Source organism: Euprymna scolopes, chromosome 24 (assembly GCF_053919585.1).
Source record: "Euprymna scolopes isolate OS-2025 chromosome 24, ASM5391958v1, whole genome shotgun sequence".
Lineage (NCBI taxonomy): Eukaryota > Metazoa > Mollusca > Cephalopoda > Sepiida > Sepiolidae > Euprymna > Euprymna scolopes.
Window position 1 is genome coordinate 711563 of NC_136505.1, and position 22384 is coordinate 733946.

At 32.0% G+C, this 22384-nt stretch overlaps 1 protein-coding gene across 4 annotated transcripts in view; it reads right to left on the bottom strand.

Moving 5' to 3' along the window:
* LOC145246559 (uncharacterized protein KIAA0825-like) overlaps nt 1-22173 on the bottom strand; it is a 132102-nt gene extending 109929 nt beyond the window's left edge. For 2 of the 4 annotated variants that reach the window (XM_080108156.1, XM_080108154.1), the window contains exon 1: nt 22089-22173. The gene's annotated coding sequence lies outside the window, so the exon portion shown is untranslated. Of the gene's footprint in view, nt 1-21989 lie in introns of all 4 variants that reach the window. The other 2 variants (XM_080108155.1, XM_080108157.1) reach the window with 2 other exon arrangements.
* Between the last annotated feature and the right edge of the window lie 211 nt (nt 22174-22384).

Below are 22384 nucleotides of genomic sequence, written 5' to 3' on the forward strand. Positions count from 1 at the left end.
GTAGATACTTATGCAGCTTTTGACCCAGATTTATGTAATGCTGGCGTGAGTATGACCAACTGCTGACGAGAATTAATGGAAAAAGCTGAGCGGTGATTGTGGACATGACCGACAGCTGCCGAGAATCGCTGGCAAAAAAATATGCAAATTATTTTGTTAAAATTATTTAAGTACTTATGTAATTATTTCTAGGGACGGGGATATGAATGGAGGGGTGAAGGGGGAGGAATTTTTACTTTCTATGTTTACAATCATTTGGTTGAAGGTTTTTATTAGCCAACGAAAACAGATTTTTAAAAAATTATTTTATTTCAACTTTTTGTTGATAAAAATATATGTAAACATAAAAATTACAAAAAAAAATATACTTTTCTATAACTCTTCTTGAAAAAAAATGTAAACAAAAAACATTAACAAAACAAAAAAGAAAAAATATTGAAAAAATGTAACATCGACATATTACATGTAAAAAAATAAAAACTTTAACCAAAAAAATTTTTTTTTTAATTTTAATATTTGTGGAAAAAAAATTGTATTAAAAAATAAAAACAGTAAATTATTTTTGCTTAAATTTCTTCAGAGTAAAACTACAAAAAAAAAAAATAAAATGATTTATTACAATTAAGGTTTTTGTTTTATTTTTTTGTTTGTTTTTTGTTGCATTTTGTTTACACTTTGAATCACTGTTGTTATTTAAGTTTCCCTGGCATCTCTGATCATCTAATGGCTTTTTGCATCAGTCCTTGTCAAGTGTCGGTTGCACCAACAACAATGCCACAAAAAATTGGGGTCAAAAGATGCTTCAGTACTAAAATGTATTTACCAAGAAAGAGTAAACAAAAAAGTACACGTTTCATTTTCTGTTTTGTTTTTAGTGAATAACTTTATTTCCTTATTTCTCTTAATCATCATTATATTTGATTTAAAATTCAGTTTACATGCTGGCATGCATGGAAGACTTCCAAACTAACCTATCTGAGCAAGTGTTTATTCATTCCTTTTTCTCTCAAATTTATTTTTATTACTTCTGTTTTCTTTGGCTATTCTACTGTGAACTGGAACTGCTCCACATCTACTAACCCCAAAACTCTAATCCATTCTTTTAATGTTGTCATACCATATAAGTCTCCTGTTCTGCACACATCTCCTTATACTATCCATATTTAATCTTTCTCTGAAGTCACCAGAACAAATCTTGTCTTTAAGACTAGCATTACAAGCACATCATGTCATTCTATTCTTTTTTATTTCTCTTCATGCAATGCATGTCCCCAACACTCACTGACCAGGTTTCACTTCCATGCATCATAATTAACTTAAAAAGAAAAATGTATTTTCTTCATTAAAAAGTTTGTCATTCTTAGACATTTGTTTTAATAATTTGTGTAAAAATACTTGTACTTTTTTTTTTTTTTAAATTTTTTTTATTACATTTTCACCCCAAACAAGGCACATTGCCACTGTGGTGTGGGCAGCAGCTACTGGGGCACTATGTTGGAATTTGGGCAGCAAGATGTCGGTTCACATTACACTTGAACTTCTGCATGTCAGTACAGTTGGGGAAGCAGGGACCTGGAATGGAATTCCAGAGTCTAGTGGTTATGGGAAAGAAACTACTGGAGTAGAAAGATCTTCAACATCTAGGGATCTCTACTGTGTGGGGGTGGGATTTAGCTGCCTGTCAGGTTTGTTGAAGGTGTCTACGTCATGGGGGCACAAGTGTCTGCAGTTCGTCAGAGCATTCACTATTAAAATACTTGTAGAACAGGCAGAGGAATGCAACGTTTATTCGATGGGACAGAGGCTGAAGCTTAGATGCCAGTTCAGGGCCTATCAGATTGGCGACTCTCTTTTGAACCTTGTCTAGGAGCAAGAGACTAGCAGCAGATGCACCAGCCCAAATGTGACAGCAATATTCCATACATGGGCGAATGGTGGCCTTATAGAGGTACCGGATACTTTCAGGTGTCAGTAGTTTTCTAGCATGGTAGAGAGAGCCTACCTTTTTCGCAGCGGCCCTGGCAATGTTTTCAATATAATTGTTCCAACTCATGTTTCTTGTGAACCTTAGGCCAAGCAGTTTGAAAGATGTACTCTCAGACAGGGAGTCACTGGACATTGCTATTGGTGGCAGAGAAGGTTTCTTGTAATTATTGAAGGAAACCAGTTTAGTCTTGGCAGCATTGAATGTGACCATCCATTTTTGTCCCCATTCCACTACAGATTGGAGGTCATCCTCTAGTGTTTTTGCCATTTCTTTAGTTATGTGTTCATTTGTTTTCCTGTCATACCTGTTATAGAGTGTGGTGTCATCAGCATATATACCCATCTCAGAGGCAGTTTTGTCGGGGAGGTCATTAATAAATATTAGGAACAATAGAGGTCCAAGGATAGACCCCTGAGGCACTCACACATTTATATCACACTGTTTAGATATACGATCATCGAGGACAACCTGGATTTTTCTCTTATCATTAATTTGATAAAACTAAAATCATTTATTTTTTGGAAGAAATGAATATATGTATTTCATTTCATTTTTTTCTTACTTATGTTCACACCAAATAAAACATATTGCCAGTGAAGCATAAAGGACTTCTGTGATAAGAGTCAGATTTATGGAAGAGAGGTGGTTAACCTGGGTGGGGAACTGAACAGAAAGATGTTTGTTCACATTACATTTAAATTTTTGCATGTTGATACAGTCAAGGAAACAGAGCGGAGAAGAAATTCTAAAAACAAGTTGAAGGAAAGAAACTATTAGAGTAGGAAATCTTCCGGCATTTAGAGATCTTTAAAGAGTGGGTTGGGGATATTTACATTAAAGAGGTACAAGTTCAGTAAGTTCATTGGAACACATTCCATGGAAGTAATTGTAAAACAAGCAGAGATGAAGCAAAGTAATAGGGGCTTCAGCTTGACAGACAGTGTGTGACTTATTTTAAGGTAGATATTTTTTTCTTCATTTTGTCCATATGTTACAACGATATGCTATGCATGACAAATAGTAATATTATAGAGATATAGTGCATTGGCAAGTATGAGATGTTTTTTAGCCAGGTAGACGACGCTTATCATCTTTGCAGCAGACTTGGCACTATGTACTTATTCCACTTCATGGTGCCTGGGAATATTAAGTTAATGAGTTTAAATAGTAAACTCTTAGGAAGGGTATTATCAACCACAAGAACAAGTATCGACTCTTGGTTAAGAAAAATCTGATTATATTAAGTCTTTGTTTGGTAATACTATTAAGTATGATGCAAAAATTAAAAAAAAAAAAAACGGAAAGTGTTCATAAAAAAATATATTATTATGAAACCATATTTACAAATAGTCTGGAATTATAAATTAAATCATTTTCTGCAAATGCATTTCAATAAGATTAATATCTATAATTCGAACCTATATTCTTTATTCTAGCAGTAAAACACACATTCAACAAGTTATCATTTCAGTAAAAATGCTATTGACACTGATGCAAATATGCTTTGAATAGAGTAATTTTGTTAATATTCTGTGTTGTCATCATCATCCATGGTTGTGGCATTCACCACTGGGTTGGTTGGGCCGGCTCTTTCCAACAAGATCAGCACATCCCAAATACTGGTGACCAGGCATGGCGATACAAGGCAGCTCCATTGTGAGTGCAAGCCATTCGCAGTTCCAGTAACGGACCCTGTAACGGTGAGGGCCCAGAATCAGTTCAAAATCCTGCTTCATTGAGCCAAGTGTTGAGTTGGCCACCACAACGTTACTTCCAGTCTGGTGACAGTGGTGCTACGTTGATGACTTCACAGGTGAAGTCACTTGGGTGTCATTGAAGAGTATCAATCTTTGAAGCGTAAGATTGAATCCTGTCAATGGCTGATTGAATGCCAGCAAAACTTTCACTCAATATGTCAATATCATCAGTGTAGTCAAGATCCGTTATTTGTAGATTATGATTTGCTGTTACACCATGAAAATTAGCCAGGGTGTTTGATGCAATCCAATCAATGGCATAATTGAAGACCATAGGTAAGGAAACGCATTCTTGTTGGGCGCCAGAGTGAATGTCAAAGAAACATGACTCTTGACTATACATGCAGACTTTATGCTGTGTTCTGCCAAAATAATTGAATCAGTTAATTTAATGAGGAGGTAAAATGTACTTTCATCTTAAATACTGTATTTTCATTGCATATATAAAGTGAGATGTCCCCTATTTATTTGACCAGTATAGGTTCATAAACAAAAGCTTATAGATTATTGCAGCATATTTTTAAGAGGAATAAACTAATTCTGATTTAGTTCTTTTCAGAAATTATTTGTTCCAAGTTAGAATTATTTTTAAATGGTCACCATCTTAAAAAAAAAATGTAACTATATTTAGATAAAGTTATTTCCCTTTGATTGGAACAAGACAATAATAGTTTTTAAAAAAAGCAAAACAATTTGAAAGTAAATACACTGTCAACCAGTTCCAGATAGGTGTAGTAAACCAAAACAAATAATGAATCAATAAGTATTATTTTAACATTGGATGTTTGTCTGTCAGAACGGCAAAGACCATTTGATCATCCTGGAGGGATGATGGATGACATATGCTAAATTGTGAAGAAAGAGTTGCATAATCCCTAAACAGTCCTATCCTGAGTCGGCACTGCTTGGTTCTAGTGGCAAGGAAAAATCCAGGATAACTGGAAACAAGGCCGAAATAAGCAGAGAATACATACACCACATGATATTTCCAAATGGTTGCCCATTTTTATACTGACCAGGCTCAACCGTGCTTAACATGTTTCAATATTAAACAATGATAAAATGGTTGATGCGCATAAAAAAGATAAATTTAACCTTTTTTTTAAGACTTTGAGAAATCACTTAACAAAAAAGGCACAACTTTATTTTAAGATTAAAATAAAAATCTAATATATAAGGTTATTCTCTTTATTATTTCTTTGTCTTATATAGTTTTCTTCCCATAAAATCAGTATTTGATCGTGGAATATTGCAGTGTGTCATTAAGAAGAATAAAGATGTAATTCAATTATTTCAAGAAAATATTTTCTTTGGGTCAGAATTACTTTCAAATGGCCACCATCTTAAAAATAAAAAGCCAGAACTGTGTTCATCCATACAGAGTTACTGTTAACAAGAAATACACAAATGGCTACAAAAAATGTGTTGTAACAAATAATATTTTCAAATCCCTCTCTAATACAACACCCCTCACAGCAATAAGGAACCAAATCCGAAAAGGACAATAAAAAGTATGTAGTTATCATTTGAAGAAACAAATATCACGTTTTGGAAATTCTGAAATAAGAATTGACAATTTATACATTATTCAAACTACTATTTTCATCTTAATGTTCCCACAAAGTGTTGTCTCATGTAATCGTCTTCAGGTGTATCATGTCAAACTCAGGAATCTGAACAGGCCCTTTATTTAATCCATTGGAGAAGCAGCTAAAGTAATTTGTAATTGCGAGTTTGTCTCTGATGTATCGTTATTTTCATGGAAGGTGTTCAACTGAGCTTCAATCTATGGTCCCCCCTCGCCAAACTTTTACAAGAAACACTTGTCTAGCTGTAAACACTATCAATAATTCCCCCCACTCTTTATCTGTGCCTAAACCTAAATGTAGATTCCATGAACAAAGCTTCTTTCTTAGAACTGCACGCCTGTGGAATTGTCTTCCGTTTTCCTGCTTTCCGGCTGACTACAATATGGTTGTGTTCAAGTCTAACGTAAATAAGTTCTTGATGAGCCGTTCTATATAAGTTATCAAATTTACCAAATTTTCATTACTAACGATTACTATATTGTCCAATGTCTACTGTACACTCTTTAACCCTTATCCTTGAGTGGCCTCTTGGCCTTGATAAGTGGTGATGCCTATGTAAAAAAAAAAAAAATATTATATTCTTAGTATCACTTGCATTGAGGATTGACTCTTCAACAGCCAGAAAAACGATCACTTAGAAATGATTATTACTTTAACAATTATCCCATTTAATACTCAATGCAAGCGATACTAAGAATACTATTGCAAAATATTTTAGAGTTCTACACAATCATGACTGATAGAATGAAAGCACGCTTTTCCTATGTATTAAACAAAGAATTCCATTTGAAATTCTGTACAAGTTTGACAAGGTGCAATTGAAGAAGTTCAGAGGTTACATTGGACAAAATTATGTGAGCATAAAATCCCAAAAAAGAACAATAGTCCAAATAATCCAAGAAAAAGTTTATTTCATAAGCTTGTCTTCACGTGTAATTATTTCTATTAACTGATAGCGTATGATACAACCTTTTGTATAACTCAAATTTCATATGCCTTCAATAAGTTTTGTGAATCCTCTGCTGCAGACCATTTGATATCTTTAATAATATTCAAATTTCTATGAGAGGACCAAAAAGTTCTAACACTAGAAATGGAATAAGATTAAGTATTTCTCATTTTCCACATGAGCAAACATATCTCCACGGCTGAAATGAGAGGAGCAAATGTACAGTGACCCAAAACCATATATTCCCCATTGAAAGTAGCAAAAAATAGTTCAACTATGCATCATCATTTGTAGATCATAAAAAGAACTGACTCAGCTTACCTAGGTAGTAGTCGACACAAGCAAACGTATCTAGCACTAATACAATGAACGCTTAATGAGGGAGAGGGCATTTTAAATATATGCATATAAAATTGAATGTGAGATATATAAACATATAATGGTGGCTGAGTGGTTAACAACATGACTAAAAACCTGGGTGTACCAAGTTCGAATCTAGTTCGTTCCACAGAAACACTTTAAAACCAATACTTGGCCTTGTGTCAAACCAGCTGAAAAAGAGGTAAATAAAATAAACATAGAATTGTTTTTCCACAAATACACAATGCAGCTCATACAAGTCAGTTATCAACAGAAAAACACTCAACACAAGTCGCATGCATGTGACACAGATTTCAATTCATGAATACAACTATCCTTGCCGAATGATGAATCTCTGCGCTGTGAGTTCTGTCTGCTTTCACTCACTTTCCCAAACAAGCAAAGCCAGCATAAACTTGGCAAAGCTTGGTTGTAAGCAAATAATCATGATAGATGGCTATTTCGATTTGACAGCATTCATGTAATATAAACACAACATAAACAAGTGAAATTGTTCGTTCACCAGAAATATTCTGTGTTGTTCTGCATATGCTCCATTGATATATTGGAAATTTTCTTTCATGAACCTTCTAATCATAATTTTGATGATTTTATTGTTTTTGTTCCTTATACCAATGTTTCCTGTTAAGATCTAAATATCTATGGTTTGTTTCAAGGTTTGTATAATCCAAACCTTCAAATAACCTGATCAGTTTGGTTGTTTTGTTTTGCCAGCCAGCAGTATTCACGCTAGGCGGGCTGAACCTAGTTGCACGTTTTCATTTTAAGGCATATCAACCAGTTTCAGGTTGATTTTATGCCAAAGGCAATAATTTTGGAAAAAGTGGGAAAAGATTTTATCCTTCGACTTCTTTATACTTACAAATATTTACAATGCTTGGTTTGGTTGTTTTGTATTAAAAAATTGTTTTTGTTTTGAACTTTGTAGAACATGGTTAAGTTTTGTATTAAAAAATTGTTTTTGTTTTGAACTTTGTAGAACATGGTTAAGTTTTGTTAAGTGAATCCTGAGCATATAAATATATAAGCATATGCATATAACTTTCTGTTTATTAACAATTAAATTATGCTTGATAATTCAATTTATATTCCTATCATACAGTTCACATAGAACTACTTATAAGAATTAATATATTAACCTTTTTATTGTGTTCACATCGATTTAATTACAATTGGAACTTTTAGTCTAAAACATGTGTAATTCTTTAAAGTAATTTAGTAATTTATAATTTTCTATGGTGCAGATGGACTTCTGAACCAATGTAAATGATTTTACATATACACACATATATACTTTCATATTCCAAATATAAATTTTTAACGCAAAACTTCATTTAGGTTAAATACATATAAACAATATTCAAATTTTGGAACTGAATAATCTTAAAAATGGAAATCTAAATGTAAGGGCGATAACTCTTCCAAAAAATGGAGTTACTTAACTTGTTTTGTCGTTTTAATAGTACAAATTATTTACCATATGTAAATCATGAATATTCAATTCATAATGCTTTGTTTAGTGTTAGTTAATTAAATAAATATTTTAATGATATTATTAGGATGACAAGTAAAAACTACATCAATTTAATGCAAACATTTATTTATGAGAGAAAAAATGTGTATTGTTGACAGTTAATGATATGTGGATAATTTTCGTTTTGAACGTTTAAGAACTTTTGATAGGTTAATGAATTTGATTAATATATTTAATATAACTCTAATCTGAAAAAACAAATATGGCGCCATAAGATAACGTCTCCTTGTGGACTTGGAATTCAATTGTTTTATTTCAGAAGGGTGCCTATAAACACTACACTAAGCAAGAGCTTTTTATTCTTATGATTTTGCCAACTCTAAATATCTCCCTTTCCTTTTATAAACATTTTCTTAATTCACCATATCCTTTTTTATTCCAAGAAAAAAACAAAAACAAAAAAAAACTCTATTTTTCCGAGGAACACATGCCTGTCTGATGAGTTGTGATGTGGGCTTCTGCTATTCAGCATGTGTAAGACATACTTCATAAAAATATGAATAAAATACTATGAGTATGAATTGAATGCAAATTTTTTTTTTTTTTTTTTTTTTACATAGGCATCACCACTTATCAAGGCCAAGAGGCCACTCGAGGATAAGTGTTAAAGAGTGTACAGTAGAAATTGGACAATATAGTAATCGTTAGCATATTCAGGTTTTGAAATGATAACTAACCATATATATATATATATATATATATATATATATATATATATATATAGGGTGTCCACAAAATCTGGCTACATTATGTAGCCAGACTTTGTGGAAGCATAATCTACAGGATGCTTCCACAAAGTCTGGCTACATAATAAATAAAGTAATAGTAAATTAAGTAGTTATATATATATATATATATATATATATATATATATATATATATATATATATATATATATATAACTACTTCATTTACTCACATAAAATTAATATACGAAAGTATAGATTTATGCGTAAGCTTTAAGTATTTACTTCAAAAGTGCTCAATACGTAGGTAGAGCTAGTTAGTAATTTATAAAATATATATGGCAATTAAGCTACACTGAATATTCCGCATGTCATCCACTCTAGGACTCTTCAGGCTATATATATATATATATATATATATATATATATATATATATATATATATATATATATATATATATTTATATTCCAAATAAAATTTCTATTCTGAATATAAATTTTTAACAGAATAAAGCTTCATTAAATAGCTCAATATTGCAGACAAGAGCTATAATTTATTTTAATATTTAATATATTTATTTTAATATATTTAATTTTTTAACAGTTTTTTTTTCTTTTTTGACCAGGAACAAAAACTCACTAAAAATCTTTTATTGACCATTGGACCAAACAATTATTTTGACCTGCACAAATATATATATATATATATATATATATATATATATATATATATATATATATATATATATATATATATACTATGTATGCGTTTTAATTTTCTTTAGTAAGGGTCATCATCAGTGCTCAGATATCCATAAAAACCAAAAACATAAAATGCCAAATATCAATAAAATGATTTTTTGACAAACATAATAGGCTTTTGTTCCTTGTAAAAAAAAGTGGTTAACAAATTAGAAGTATATATAAAATAATAATATATAAAAAAGCAAATTTTATACAGTTCAGACAAATTCAAATAAGAATTGGCTTTTTAATGCAAAAATAAAGTTCAATATTTAGAATATTAAATAGATCTTTAAATAAAATATCAAATTCCAAATTATAGTATTTTACAATTTAATTGCAATTCTGCAACAATTGTTTGCACACATATTTTTTTAGTTAAAAGCAAGTTAATCTAGGTAGTTTACTCCAAACAGCCTCTATCACATCAACAGAAAACCATATAAAAGACAAATCTATATGTAACCTAAAGAAAACAGGAATATAAAGGAAAATTGACTGTAAGAGTTCAAAACGTTAGACGTAAAATGTTAAACACAAAAACAGTTAAAACTAGTGAAGAGAAAAAATTTTTTACAGCACTGTAAAATGTTCAAAGAATTTTGAAGAGAAATTGTTGTTTAGAATATACTTGGATTATCTTTGTTGTGTTCAGCTCCTCAAGAAACATGCATAAAAACACAAAAAAGAATGTTCTGAAACTGGTAAATGAAATGCTATAATTCTTTTTTTAGATATATCTCATTCAGGATAAAATACATGATATATCATGAAATCAAATGCCATCAAGACAGACTGTATGAAAAAAGATAAAAAGAAAACAAATTAAACACAGAAATAAATCATCCAAAACGAGTTTTACCAACTTTGTTAAGATCAAATGTTTGCAGAAAATATTTGTTGATTCAAACGAAACTAGTAAAGCTCTTGTTTTTAATGATTTATTCCTGTTTTTAATCTGTGTTTTTTACACACAAATACATATATATATATAATATTTAATTACTGATTTCAATAAGAGCAAAAAAAGTGCATAGCAGTAAATATTATCAGACAAAAAAAGGTATTTGTAAAATGTAACTCAACAAAAGAAAGTGATAAACACACATGCAAATCAATTGTAATCCGCACTAATCTAAAATGATTATTACAAATCTCATGTTAGCTACTTTTTTTTCTAACATATACTAGGTGTCTTCAATAAGTTTCCAGACTTTTTTTATATAGACACTTTTAATAATGGTACACATGTGAAATTCTAAAGTAATCTCCTCCGGCTGCAATGCCCTTGTTGTACCGTTCCAACAACTTTTGGAAAGCCCCATAGAAGTCCTCTTGTGTGAGCATGTCAATGACCCTTGTCACAACTTCTTTTATCCCCTCAATTGTCTCATAATAAAAGCCTCTAAGGTTTTCCTTTAGTTTAGGGAATAACCAAAAGTCGCAGGGAACAAGGTCAGGACTATAGGGAGGGTGATAAGCTTTTTTCATGCCCATCTTGGTCAAATAGTCTGAGGATGGAGTTTTGAACTAGTGCATTTGTGCAAATCTTCCACATCTTCATTCCTCACAAAAAGTCGTGTGTACACTTCTCACATGGACATCAGACTGTGCACATTGTTTCTATAGACACATGACGGGCCTTATCCATGAAATTCTTTATTTGGCCAATCAAACCTGGTGTTCTGACTTCCTTACTCCTCCATGCTTCTCATCATTCCTTACAGACCCTTCCTTGAATCTCTTATGCTACTCAAAACTGATGTTTGATTCATGCAAGATGGTCCAAATGCAATCTGAAGCATTCCACACGTTCCTGTGACATTTTTTCCAGGTGTAAAACATTTTATTGCATATTGTTCTTCTAAAGTGTCCTCACTTCCAGATTGCATTTTTGAAATTCACTTTACTAAGGTGTATTCCAATTCCTGCTGTAGCTGCTCATTTGAACCTAAAATCATAAAAATTGTTCAGTCATCTCATAAGCTGCATAGCAATAAATTGCTGAATTTTCAAGACAATTTTAAATGCCTATACAAAAAAGTCTAGAAACTTATTGAAGACACCTTGTATTTCAAAAATTACGAATTGAAGAAAAATTAAATTATTTTTAATTAATTCTCAACTTAATTTACATGAAAATCTATTTAAGTCATGGAAAATTACCTTTTGTACAAAGTTGAAAATTTACCCCACCCCATTAATAACTGAAGAAATAAATGTTTGGGGGGGGGGGCAGTGTCATACCATGCATCCAACTTTTCAATTTGATTATTTGATAAATTAAAAATATGAATACAAATTAAGATTAATGCATTCATCCTTTTACCATATTATCTTCTTAAATTCTTTCAATGTTTTATTTTTGCCATTACACTCCACCCACACACACTCATAAAAATGGGAATATGAATATCATTCTATGTTTGAGTAAAAACAAACAAATTTTTTTTTATGTTAAGATTTTGTTCCTTAGAAGCGCTGGTTGAGTTTGAACAAAATGAAATATGTATTATATACGTTTGAAGCCAAAACAACGCATTATTACAAAATAGAGACATTTATTTGGTTTAAAATTTATATTGAAATTCATAAATATATTTCAAAGGAAACCTTCATCTTCAGTACGTCTTTTTTTTTTTTTTTTTGCCATTTTGTTGTTGGAGCAAAGAATAAGCAAGTAGAATCTGGTTTGTTGTTTCTAAGGTAGTTTTTAAATCTCGAAATGGTGCTTTTGGTCACGTGGAATTCACATTAATATTTTGTTCCTCAGAAGCGCTGGTTGAATTTGAATAAAATGAAATGCATATGTTTGTAGCCAAAACAACGCATTATTACATTGTTAAAAAGCAGTTTTATTTTCAACGATTTTTCTTCTAAAGAGAAAATAAAAATAAAAAATAAACAAAAAAACAAACTCAAAACTGTTAAAATGTTATTCATTTGTTTATTTACATTAAAATAATTTTTCTTTAATTTTATTAACTTGTTAGAAATTAATATCTCAATTTTTTTTAGATAGTTTCAAAAAACATCAAATTTAGTTTTAGAGAAAAAACAAAAAATGTAAAGAAAGCATTTTGATAAATCTAGAAGTGAAGCTTGCTGATTCTGTCAATCAGGGAGACAGGTTGAAACTTAACTGTCTGTGATAGGGAATGAGATAAAAACTGTCTGCCATAGGGAATGAGATAAAAACTGTCTGCCATAGGGAATGAGATAAAAACTGTCTGTGATAGGGAATGAGATAAAAACTGTCTGTGATAGGGAATGAGATAAAAACTGTCTGTGATAGGGAATGAGATAAAAACTGTCTGCCATAGGGAATGAGATAAAAACTGTCTGTGATAGGGAATGAGATAAAAACTGTCTGTGATAGGGAATGAGATAAAAACTGTCTGTGATAGGGAATGAGATAAAAACTGTCTGTGATAGGGAATGAGATAAAAACTGTCTGTGATAGGGAATGAGATAAAAACTGTCTGTGATAGGGAATGAGATAAAAACTGTCTGTGATAGGGAATGAGATAAAAACTGTCTGTGATAGGGAATGAGATAAAAACTGTCTGTGATAGGGAATGAGATAAAAACTGTCTGTGATAGGGAATGAGATATAAAAAAAGCTATATGTGATGCTATAGCAGTATCAGAAATCGCCATTAAAAATTTGTGGTAAACACTGGAATATTTAGACTTACTGTCTTTCAAAGCTTATAACTACTTGAAAAATGTAATTCAAACCCTAATCTTTTTTAATTAAAGGAGCAAAGACCAAAATTTACAAAAAAAAAAAAACAGGTTTAATAGCCAATTATGCAATATTTTGTTTTTTAAAATCGGTTTTCTTTAAAAAAAGATTTAAAGAAAATCAACGAAATTTTACTTACTTTGATTATAAAAAATATATATAAATTCCAAAAGATCACTTTATCCATATTTTTACTTATATTCCATGTCCTTTTTAAATAAAATACTTTTTTAAACAAGGATTCAAAAAAAAAAAAAACGCGAACTCAGATTTTTTTCACTTCAAATAAAGGGAGTCAAATATCTGATTTTCTTCTTGTTTATCTTCCGGTAACTTCTAAGCGCCACAATTAATGTCTCTTTCTATTGCGTGCTGTAAACCAAAATTAGTATTTTGGGGCCTCTGTAGTTGAAAATGAACACATTCACTTATAAGTTTTTGCCATTAAACAAAAAAAACACTCTACCGATTTTTTCTTTTTATTCTCTTAATGAAATACATGAGTTTTTGATTAATATATTTTAATACTTCTTTATCAAGTGAATTTTTTTTTAGACATCTAAAAAAAGAAAACATTGAATGAAATAGAAAAAATTGTCGTAAGCATCTGATATTTACTTGACTATCTAAGCGTAACATAAGCTTCCACTTAAAAAAAAAAAAATTAAAAATCAACGTGGTTTTTAAAAAAAAAGTTTTAAACTTTGGATTTTACAGGTAAATTTCCTAAAAACACTTCTTTTTTTTGTTTTAAATTAGACTATTTAATTTATTGATCTTTTATCTTCAATTTGTGACAAAACTTTGGTACGTAAATTAATTATTCAAATTTTAATAGACATTTCAAAGTGCGGGGGTGAATTTAAAAAAAACGTTTGTCTAAAATATTATATTTGGTTAATTGGAAAGAGCATAAAATTTCACATTGACCCTGAAAATATCATAAAAATTTAACCAATAGAAAAATTTTGATAGATTTTTAAAATTTAAAAATTGAAAAATATTTAACTCGTAAAATTCAATTGATTTCATTAAGTAAAAAAAAAAAATGGCTGCATGAAGGCGCGCAGGCACTTTGTAAACACTGTTTTTTAAAAAATAATATTTCTATTATTTTTTAAACAACTTCAATAGTTTATTTTGGAAGTATATTCCATAAAGAAAATAAACAACCCACTTTAAAAGGAGAAATTACAAGTTTTTTATATTTTATTCGCAGTTTTGTGTTAGGGGTGTCAAAAATTCCAAAAAAATTCTGATACACCTAGTGATGTAACCAGCAACATCTGTGTAAGTATAGAAACAAATCCAATTAGTGTGGTGGACATTATAGTCACCAAATACATATACTTGGGTGCTGTTACCTAGGAAGAGTTCAGCATCTATGCTGTCGGAGATATGGTTGATTAGAGTACAATCTTGATTTGAGGTAAAACGGCAGAGAAAATACAAGTAGCTACTGCTACGTTGCAGGTTTAGCATAAAGCAAATGACCTCCCTGATAAAATTGCTTCTGAGATGGCACCACACGACCTCCCTGATAAAATTGTTTCTGAGATGACACCACTCTCTATAGCAGGCGCGAGGGGAAAACAAATGAACACATATTTAAAGAAATGGCAGAAACACTAGATGAAGACCTCCAATCTTTAGTGGAATGGGGACAAAAATGGATGGTCACATTCAATGCTGCCAAGACAAAACTGGTTTCCTTCAATAATTACAAGAAACCTTCTCTACCACCAATAACAATGGTCAAAAACACATTACCTGAAAGTACTTCGCATAAACTCCTCGGCCTAACGTTCACAGGGAACATGAACTGGAATAGATACATTGAGAGCATTGCCAAGGCTGCTGCAAAGAAGGTGGGCTCTCTCTACCGTGCTAGAAAGCTACTTATGCCTGAAAGTATCCTGTACCTCTATAAGGCCACCATTCGCCCATGTATGGAGTATTGTTGTCACATTTGGGCTGGTGCATCTGCTACTTGTCTCTCACTCCTGGGTTCAAAATAGAGTTGCCAACCTGATAGATCCTGAATTGTCATCTAGGCTTCAGCCTCTGTCCCATCGACAAAATACTGCATCCCTCTGCCTGTTCTACAAGTACTTTAATGGTGAATGCTTTGACGAACTACAAGCACTTGTACCCCCCTCGACATAAATACCCCGGACAAACAGCTAAATCCCATTCCTACACAGTAGAGATCCCTAGATGTAAGAAAGCCTTCTACTCCAATACTTTCTTCCCCAGAACTACTAGACTTTGGAACTCCCTTCCGGGATTCTGCTTTCCCAACTGTACTGACATGCAGAAGTTCAAGTGTAATGTGAACAGACATCTTACTACTCATTTCCCTTTATTATATCCCTGCAACTTATGTCCCTGATAGTGGCCCCCTACTTCAAAGTGGCACTGTGCCTTGTTTGGGATGAAAATTAAATTTTAAAATAAAAAAAAAACATGAGGGGCTGGTCGTCAGATTCTAGTTTGGATTCTCTAACCAAAGGGAGAGTGTTTTAAATATAGACTCCAATTCCGTGCATGTGTCCGTCAAAATGGGAGATAACCAGATATTTTAAAGTGGTTAATGGGGATGGAGGGGTATAGGTTAGTTTCGCTGCGATATCAGGAGAGTTTGCTAAGAGAAATGATTCTACATCATCTAAGTTAGTTCTAAGTCATCGAATATTTGTGAATGCAAACCTCAAGAGAGGAGGCAAGGAGTGTGCATCTGGATTGTATTTCTTGTTTGAGCCGTCATTCTATTTATTTTTTAGTGATGTTTTATTTTTAATAATTTTTACAACCTCTTCAAAAAATCTGCAGATTATTTCCAAGTAACGTGTTCAGAATATGATTACCAGGGGAAAAAAATTCGAAAAATTATTTTTATGCACCAAGGTGTGAGGGGGCTTCATGACAATCAGAATAGGGTCTCAATTTGAGATTTTTTTTTATAGATATAAGGGAAATATCTGTAAGCTTTCATATTTATTTCTTATCTAAAAGGCATATTCTTCACAAAAATACATATGTACAAGCATGAAAGAGAAGTGATCCTTGTGTTGTTTCCTTGGCACAAACTCAATTTGATGGTTTTCAAAAATGTATTAAATATCTTTTTAATTTTTCTTCTGCCATGGTTCCACAAGCCTTTCATAGTCTTGCACAAAGTGAAATACAGTTTAACTTTTGTATTATTACATATCTTTCCTTTTTACTTTTTAAAAACTATTTAAAATACTAATAAACAGGCATATTTCTATCGGGCAACACAAACTGATACAAATAAGTTGCACACCATTCACTGTGATTATGCAATTCCTACTACAACTATATATATATATATATATATATATATATATATATATATATATATATATATATACCTAGAAAATAGAGCTGTCAAACCTGACAAAGTTTATATGGGACAAAAAAAATGAAGCAACCTTAGAAGTTAGTGTCTCTAATGATGCTGGATTAAAACAGAGTTGACAGGGAAAAAATATCAAAATACAAAATCTTATGAAAGGAAACTTGAATCTTAAGATCTCCATCAATCCAGTAGTGAGAGACTAGTAGCAAATGCTCCAGCCCAAATATGGCAACAATACACCATTTATGTTCTCTGTGAATGTTCAGCCAATGAGTTTAAACATTGAGCTTTCAGGTAGTGTATCAAATATCATCAGTAGGCCTGTGACAGCAGCATATTCTTTTCATTGTTTTGACTCTTGAGTATATATCTGTTAATATCTTATATGCTTTTATATAGACAGATGTGATTCTCAGTTGATTAAGTGTGTCTAACTGTGTCGGATATATACCCAAGAGTCAAAAGAATGAAAAGAATATTCTGTTGTCACAGCCCTAACCATTAGTCATGGTTATCAGTGGTTGAGAGGGTCACTTGTAATTATTAAAGGAAAGAAACTTAGTCTTGGCAGTAGTTACCATTTTTTTATGTCCTCATTCCACTACAGACTGGAGGTTTTCCTCTAAGATTCTAATCATTTCCTTAGATATATGTTCATTCATTTTCTTCTAGTGTCTGTTATAGAGTGTGGTGTCATCAGCAAATATACCTATCTCGGAGACAATTTTATCAGGGAATTCATTTATGAACATGAGAAATAATTAAAGTTCAAGGATTGACCCTAAGGCACACCCGCATTTATATTATGTCATTTTGACATACGACCATTGAGGATAATCTGAATAATTTGTGAAGTATTCGTCCAGTAATATCATAAAATTGAATTTAATGAGAAGACTATCGTGCCATACCCTATCAAAGGCTTTAAATATATCTTAGGCTACTGCCCTAGCCTACCCGACCTTATTTAGTGTATGATATATACACCTGGAGATTACAGTTACGATATTTGCAGCAGAACGGGCTTACCTGAATCCATACTGTTGGTCAGAAAGAAGTTTAATATCTATAAGATGGTGGACTAGTGATTGATTAATTACATACTCAAAGATTTTGGTGTAAAAAAGAAGGAGGCTAACGGAACAATAATTGAGTGGGTCAGTTCTTTCGCCACAATTCTTGTAAACTGGTACAACAGAAGCTATTTTCTAGCAGTCAGGAAAGCAAGATTCAGTAAGGCATTTGTTGAAGAGAACTGGGGCAACCTCAGCAGAGCATATTTTTAATAATATAGCTAGGATGAGATCAGGCTCACATGCCTTTGAAGTGTCTAGGTTTTTTATGATATTACGAGCTTTGGAAGGGAAGACTTTCAGATCACTGAGTGTAGTTTCTGTCCACAAAGGAAAATCTGGGAGAGAATAGTTTGCTGGTTCAAAGTGGAGTTGGAGATATACCATTGGGCAAGCAGGTTTGCTTTCTCAGTTGCTGTAAAACAACCTAATGGGGGAATTGTTGACTTATTTACTACAGCTATAAATTTTCCCAAAATCCCAAGTTACTAATTTCTGCAACTCAATACATTTACTGTTTTTTTTTTTAGAAAGGAGTCACCATTTATCAAGGTCTGGAGGCCACTCAAGGATAAAGGTTTGTACAGTAGTCAATGGGAAAATATTGTAGTAATCGTTAGTAGTGGAAATTTGATAAATTGTATTACTTAAGGGGATGGCTCATCAACAACTTGTTTACATTGTACTTGAATACAACCATATTGTAGTCAGCTGGAAAGCAGGGAAACTGAAGAGAGTTCCACAGGAGTGCAGTTCTAAGAAAGAAACTTTGTTCATGGAATCTATGTTTAGGTTTAGGCACAGATAAAGAGTGGGGGAAAGCTAGACAAGTGTTTTTTGTGAAAGTTTGGCGGAACCATAGATTGGAGCTCAGATGAGCACTTACCATGAAAATAACAATAAAGTAGAGACAGGCTCGTAACGTCTCTTCTGCTGGGGAAAAGGGTTGTGGGGAAGAAGGCTATGAAGTCTCTTTTTAACTCTGTCAAGGCAGGAGAAGTGCTTCTAGCAGCTCCTGCCGAGATTTGGCAACAGTACTCCATCCTCGGACATACCTGACTCCTATACAGGTAGAGAATTGCATCAGCAGTGAGATATCTACTGGATCCGTAGAATGAACAAACCATTTTTCCAGCGACCTTGGCAATGGATTCGATGTACGTGTTCCATTTCAGATCAGGAGTAAAGGTTAGACGCAGAAGTTTGTCAAAACATGGAGCCTCCCCAAGACGAGAGCCATTCATTTCAATTGATGCCAGACGGAGTTCAGAGCGTTGATGATGTAAAGAGGAAACAATACAAAATGGAGAATAACCGAAACAAAATTGTTTGAGTCAATAAAGTTCAATAGCGTCATCTGCCTTATTACATTTTTTCATAGATGTCAAACTGTGAACTGCTTTAAGCATTTCTGATTTGTAAATCAAAAATATTCAGTTTGATATGGATCTTCTACTATGGAAGCACCAAAAATAATGTTAGAACAGAAATATGCAAGTAAAAAATAGGGCATCTTTACAAAAGACATCAGAACAAAAAAGGTGGTCAAGAAACATATAATGGTACTTCTGCAGTTACCGATCCAGATTTGGCTCGGGCTTGCCTGGCAGCTGATGTGATCTGCTGGAATATGCAGAGTGCTGATCAAATTTAAAGATTGCAGAAGAAAAAAAAAACAAATAACATTTACCAGATACTAATTACATTTTTTTTCGCTTTACATTCATATTTTTTGTTATTTTGTATGTGAGAATGGTTAGGAAATCTTTAAAAAAAATTTATTCTGGTAAGTTTTGAAGGTTTATGTTTTTGGGAGGATTATTGTTTTTTGTAAACATGTTTATTTTATGTTTGTGTGTGTGTGTGTGTGTGTGTGTGTGTGTGTGCGGGACAAAACTGTTAGAGGGCAAGATATTTTCTTAGGAATATTTTCGGTGGAGCCTTCATTGTAGGGTCTACAAAATTCAGGCTGTAGCTCACTGTTAGTTGATAGAAGCCTTCTCCTTCAACTTTGCTATTGGCTTTCAAACAGTAGGATATGACCCAGTGGCAGAATGTATTTCTTTATTATAAGGAGGGTTTCAGCATTACAGTCACCAAGAAACCTTCCATTCTTGATAGAGTCATATCCTCCAAAGACCCAGAGCAGTTTGAGCTTTCCAACATTATGTTGAGTAGAGACATCAATTCTGTATGCCTTGGGCCTCGATCTGCTGAGGATTCCTATAATCCTGACAAATGTCTTTCATAAAGTTTCTCCGGTTGGTAACCTTGTGTTTCCACCTTACACTACATTCTCTGCAGATATTTTTTGTCGTTGCCATGTTGTGTGATCATAAATATATTATTTGACGAGAATCACCTCTCCCTATATATATATTAGTGTTTGGACGAGAATCACCTCTCCCTATATATATATTAGTGTTTAATCAATAATGATCCACTGAAATAAATTGTAAAAAACTGAAAGCTGTTCTTAACATGGGAGGTTGGAGGTGTGTTTCTTCCAAAACCCATTTTTAGTGTTGGGGTGGAGGATTCTCATTCAGGTCCATCTATTATTTTAATAATTTTGGAGATGTCCATCTATTATTTTAATAATTTTGGAGATGTCCATCTATTATTTTAATAATTTTGGAGATGTCCATCTATTATTTTAATAATTTTGGAGATGTCCATTTATTATTTTAATAATTTTGGAGATGTCCATTTACATTTTATCTAAAGTTGATAAATTCATGTTTGTCTTCCATTTTTAGACTGATTAAATTTGTATGCGATTAAAAACTAATTTTTTGTTTACATCCAATTTATTAAAAGTCGTCTGCTTAGATTTTCATTAGCATTTGTTATCAATTTTTTCATTGATTGAACTTTATTAGCGCTCCTCGGCATATTCCGGCGATATAAATCATCTGTCGGCAAGCCCCGGAGACAACATTTATGGAAATCCGGGTAACTACAGAAGTACTCAGTGTTAGCAAAGTTACTCTTTCACCCACCTGCATAAGTTTTTGGTGGTTTAACTTATTTTAAGGTGTTTATTAAGTTTGAAACGCAAGTAGTGCCGAAATCTTAAGTTAAAATGAGAGCAAGCGGTGGACATGAGTCTGTCAGCTTTACAATCGCTCAAAACTCGAAATTAAAACAAAATACTGACAGAAACCCACGCGATATTTAGTGAATTAATTTCTATCATTTATTTGTTATATATTTGTGTTTTGATCACTTTTTCGGTTTGTTGTCTATAGTAAAAAATGACCCAAAAACATTTACGTTTTCTTTTCCGTTTCAGAAACCCGTATTTCATTTTGTGTGGCCATCTTCCGACTATTGTAACTCGTTACCATATTTAATCGAGTAAATATGGACAGCCATCGAGGCCGAGGCGATCTATTTAAGCACAGCAATATTTTTCCCCTTTTTATTATTAAAAAAAATGATTTATTTATACCGTACAATACGGTGCTAAATAATCACGTGACAAAACTCAGTTTTTGTTTTCAATTTAAAATTTAAACATAAAATTAGTTTTTTGTAACAAACTGACATCTTTAGATCAGAAGAACAAGCGACTCGAAGAACGCAGCAAACGGTATTAGATTTTTTAAAATGAAGTAATATATTTTTATGATATTAAAAACAAATTCGAAACAGTGAAACAATATTTTATTATTTTATGCAAAAAATAATACAGTTTTTTGTTTGTTTTTTATCTGATACCGCTTGCTATGGATTTCGAGTCGCCTATTCTTCTGATTCACCATGATCATTTTTATACCTTAAAAATTTCCAAGTATAAAATTAACCAAAAGGGATTTTCAGTCTTTATTTATTTATTTATTTTATTTTTTATTTTTCAACCTTTTTCTGCGTTTTCGGGTAATAAATCAGAGGAGGATGTTAAAATATTGCGAAAAGTTAATAAAAACAAACAAATACAAGGCAACAAGAAAGAAATAATAATCGTGCTGTTTAATGGTTTAAAAATAATGAAAATATTGCAAAAGAAAACCAAAAGAGAATTTAAAGAAAAAAAAGGAGAAAGTCTTTTTTAAGCGCAAAAAATATCGCATTACGCGTCACTACGATTTTTTTTTTTTTTTTCTCAATGTTCTACAGGCAAAACAACATCGAAAGACGAGCTAAGAAGACGAACCTGATCACAGCCGATCCATATACGGCCATGAAATTTCGACAGATATTTTGAAATAAATAGGAAATTATGAAACTTGGGTGAAAAAAGGCTAGAACTTACTAATGAAATTCCGACATTAAAACAGGAAGACGACATCACCGGAAGTGAGTTATTTATAGACCGCGAAGAGCGTCGAGTTATTTCCCTTGGATTATGAACATTTCACAACAACAAAAAAAACTAATGAACAATTTGGGGGCATTTTTTACTCTAAACAACAAACCGAAAATTTTGTAAAAAAAAAAGTATATATATATATATATATATATATATATATATATATATATATATATATGTATATGTATATATATGTATATATATATATATATATATATATATGTATGTATATATGTATG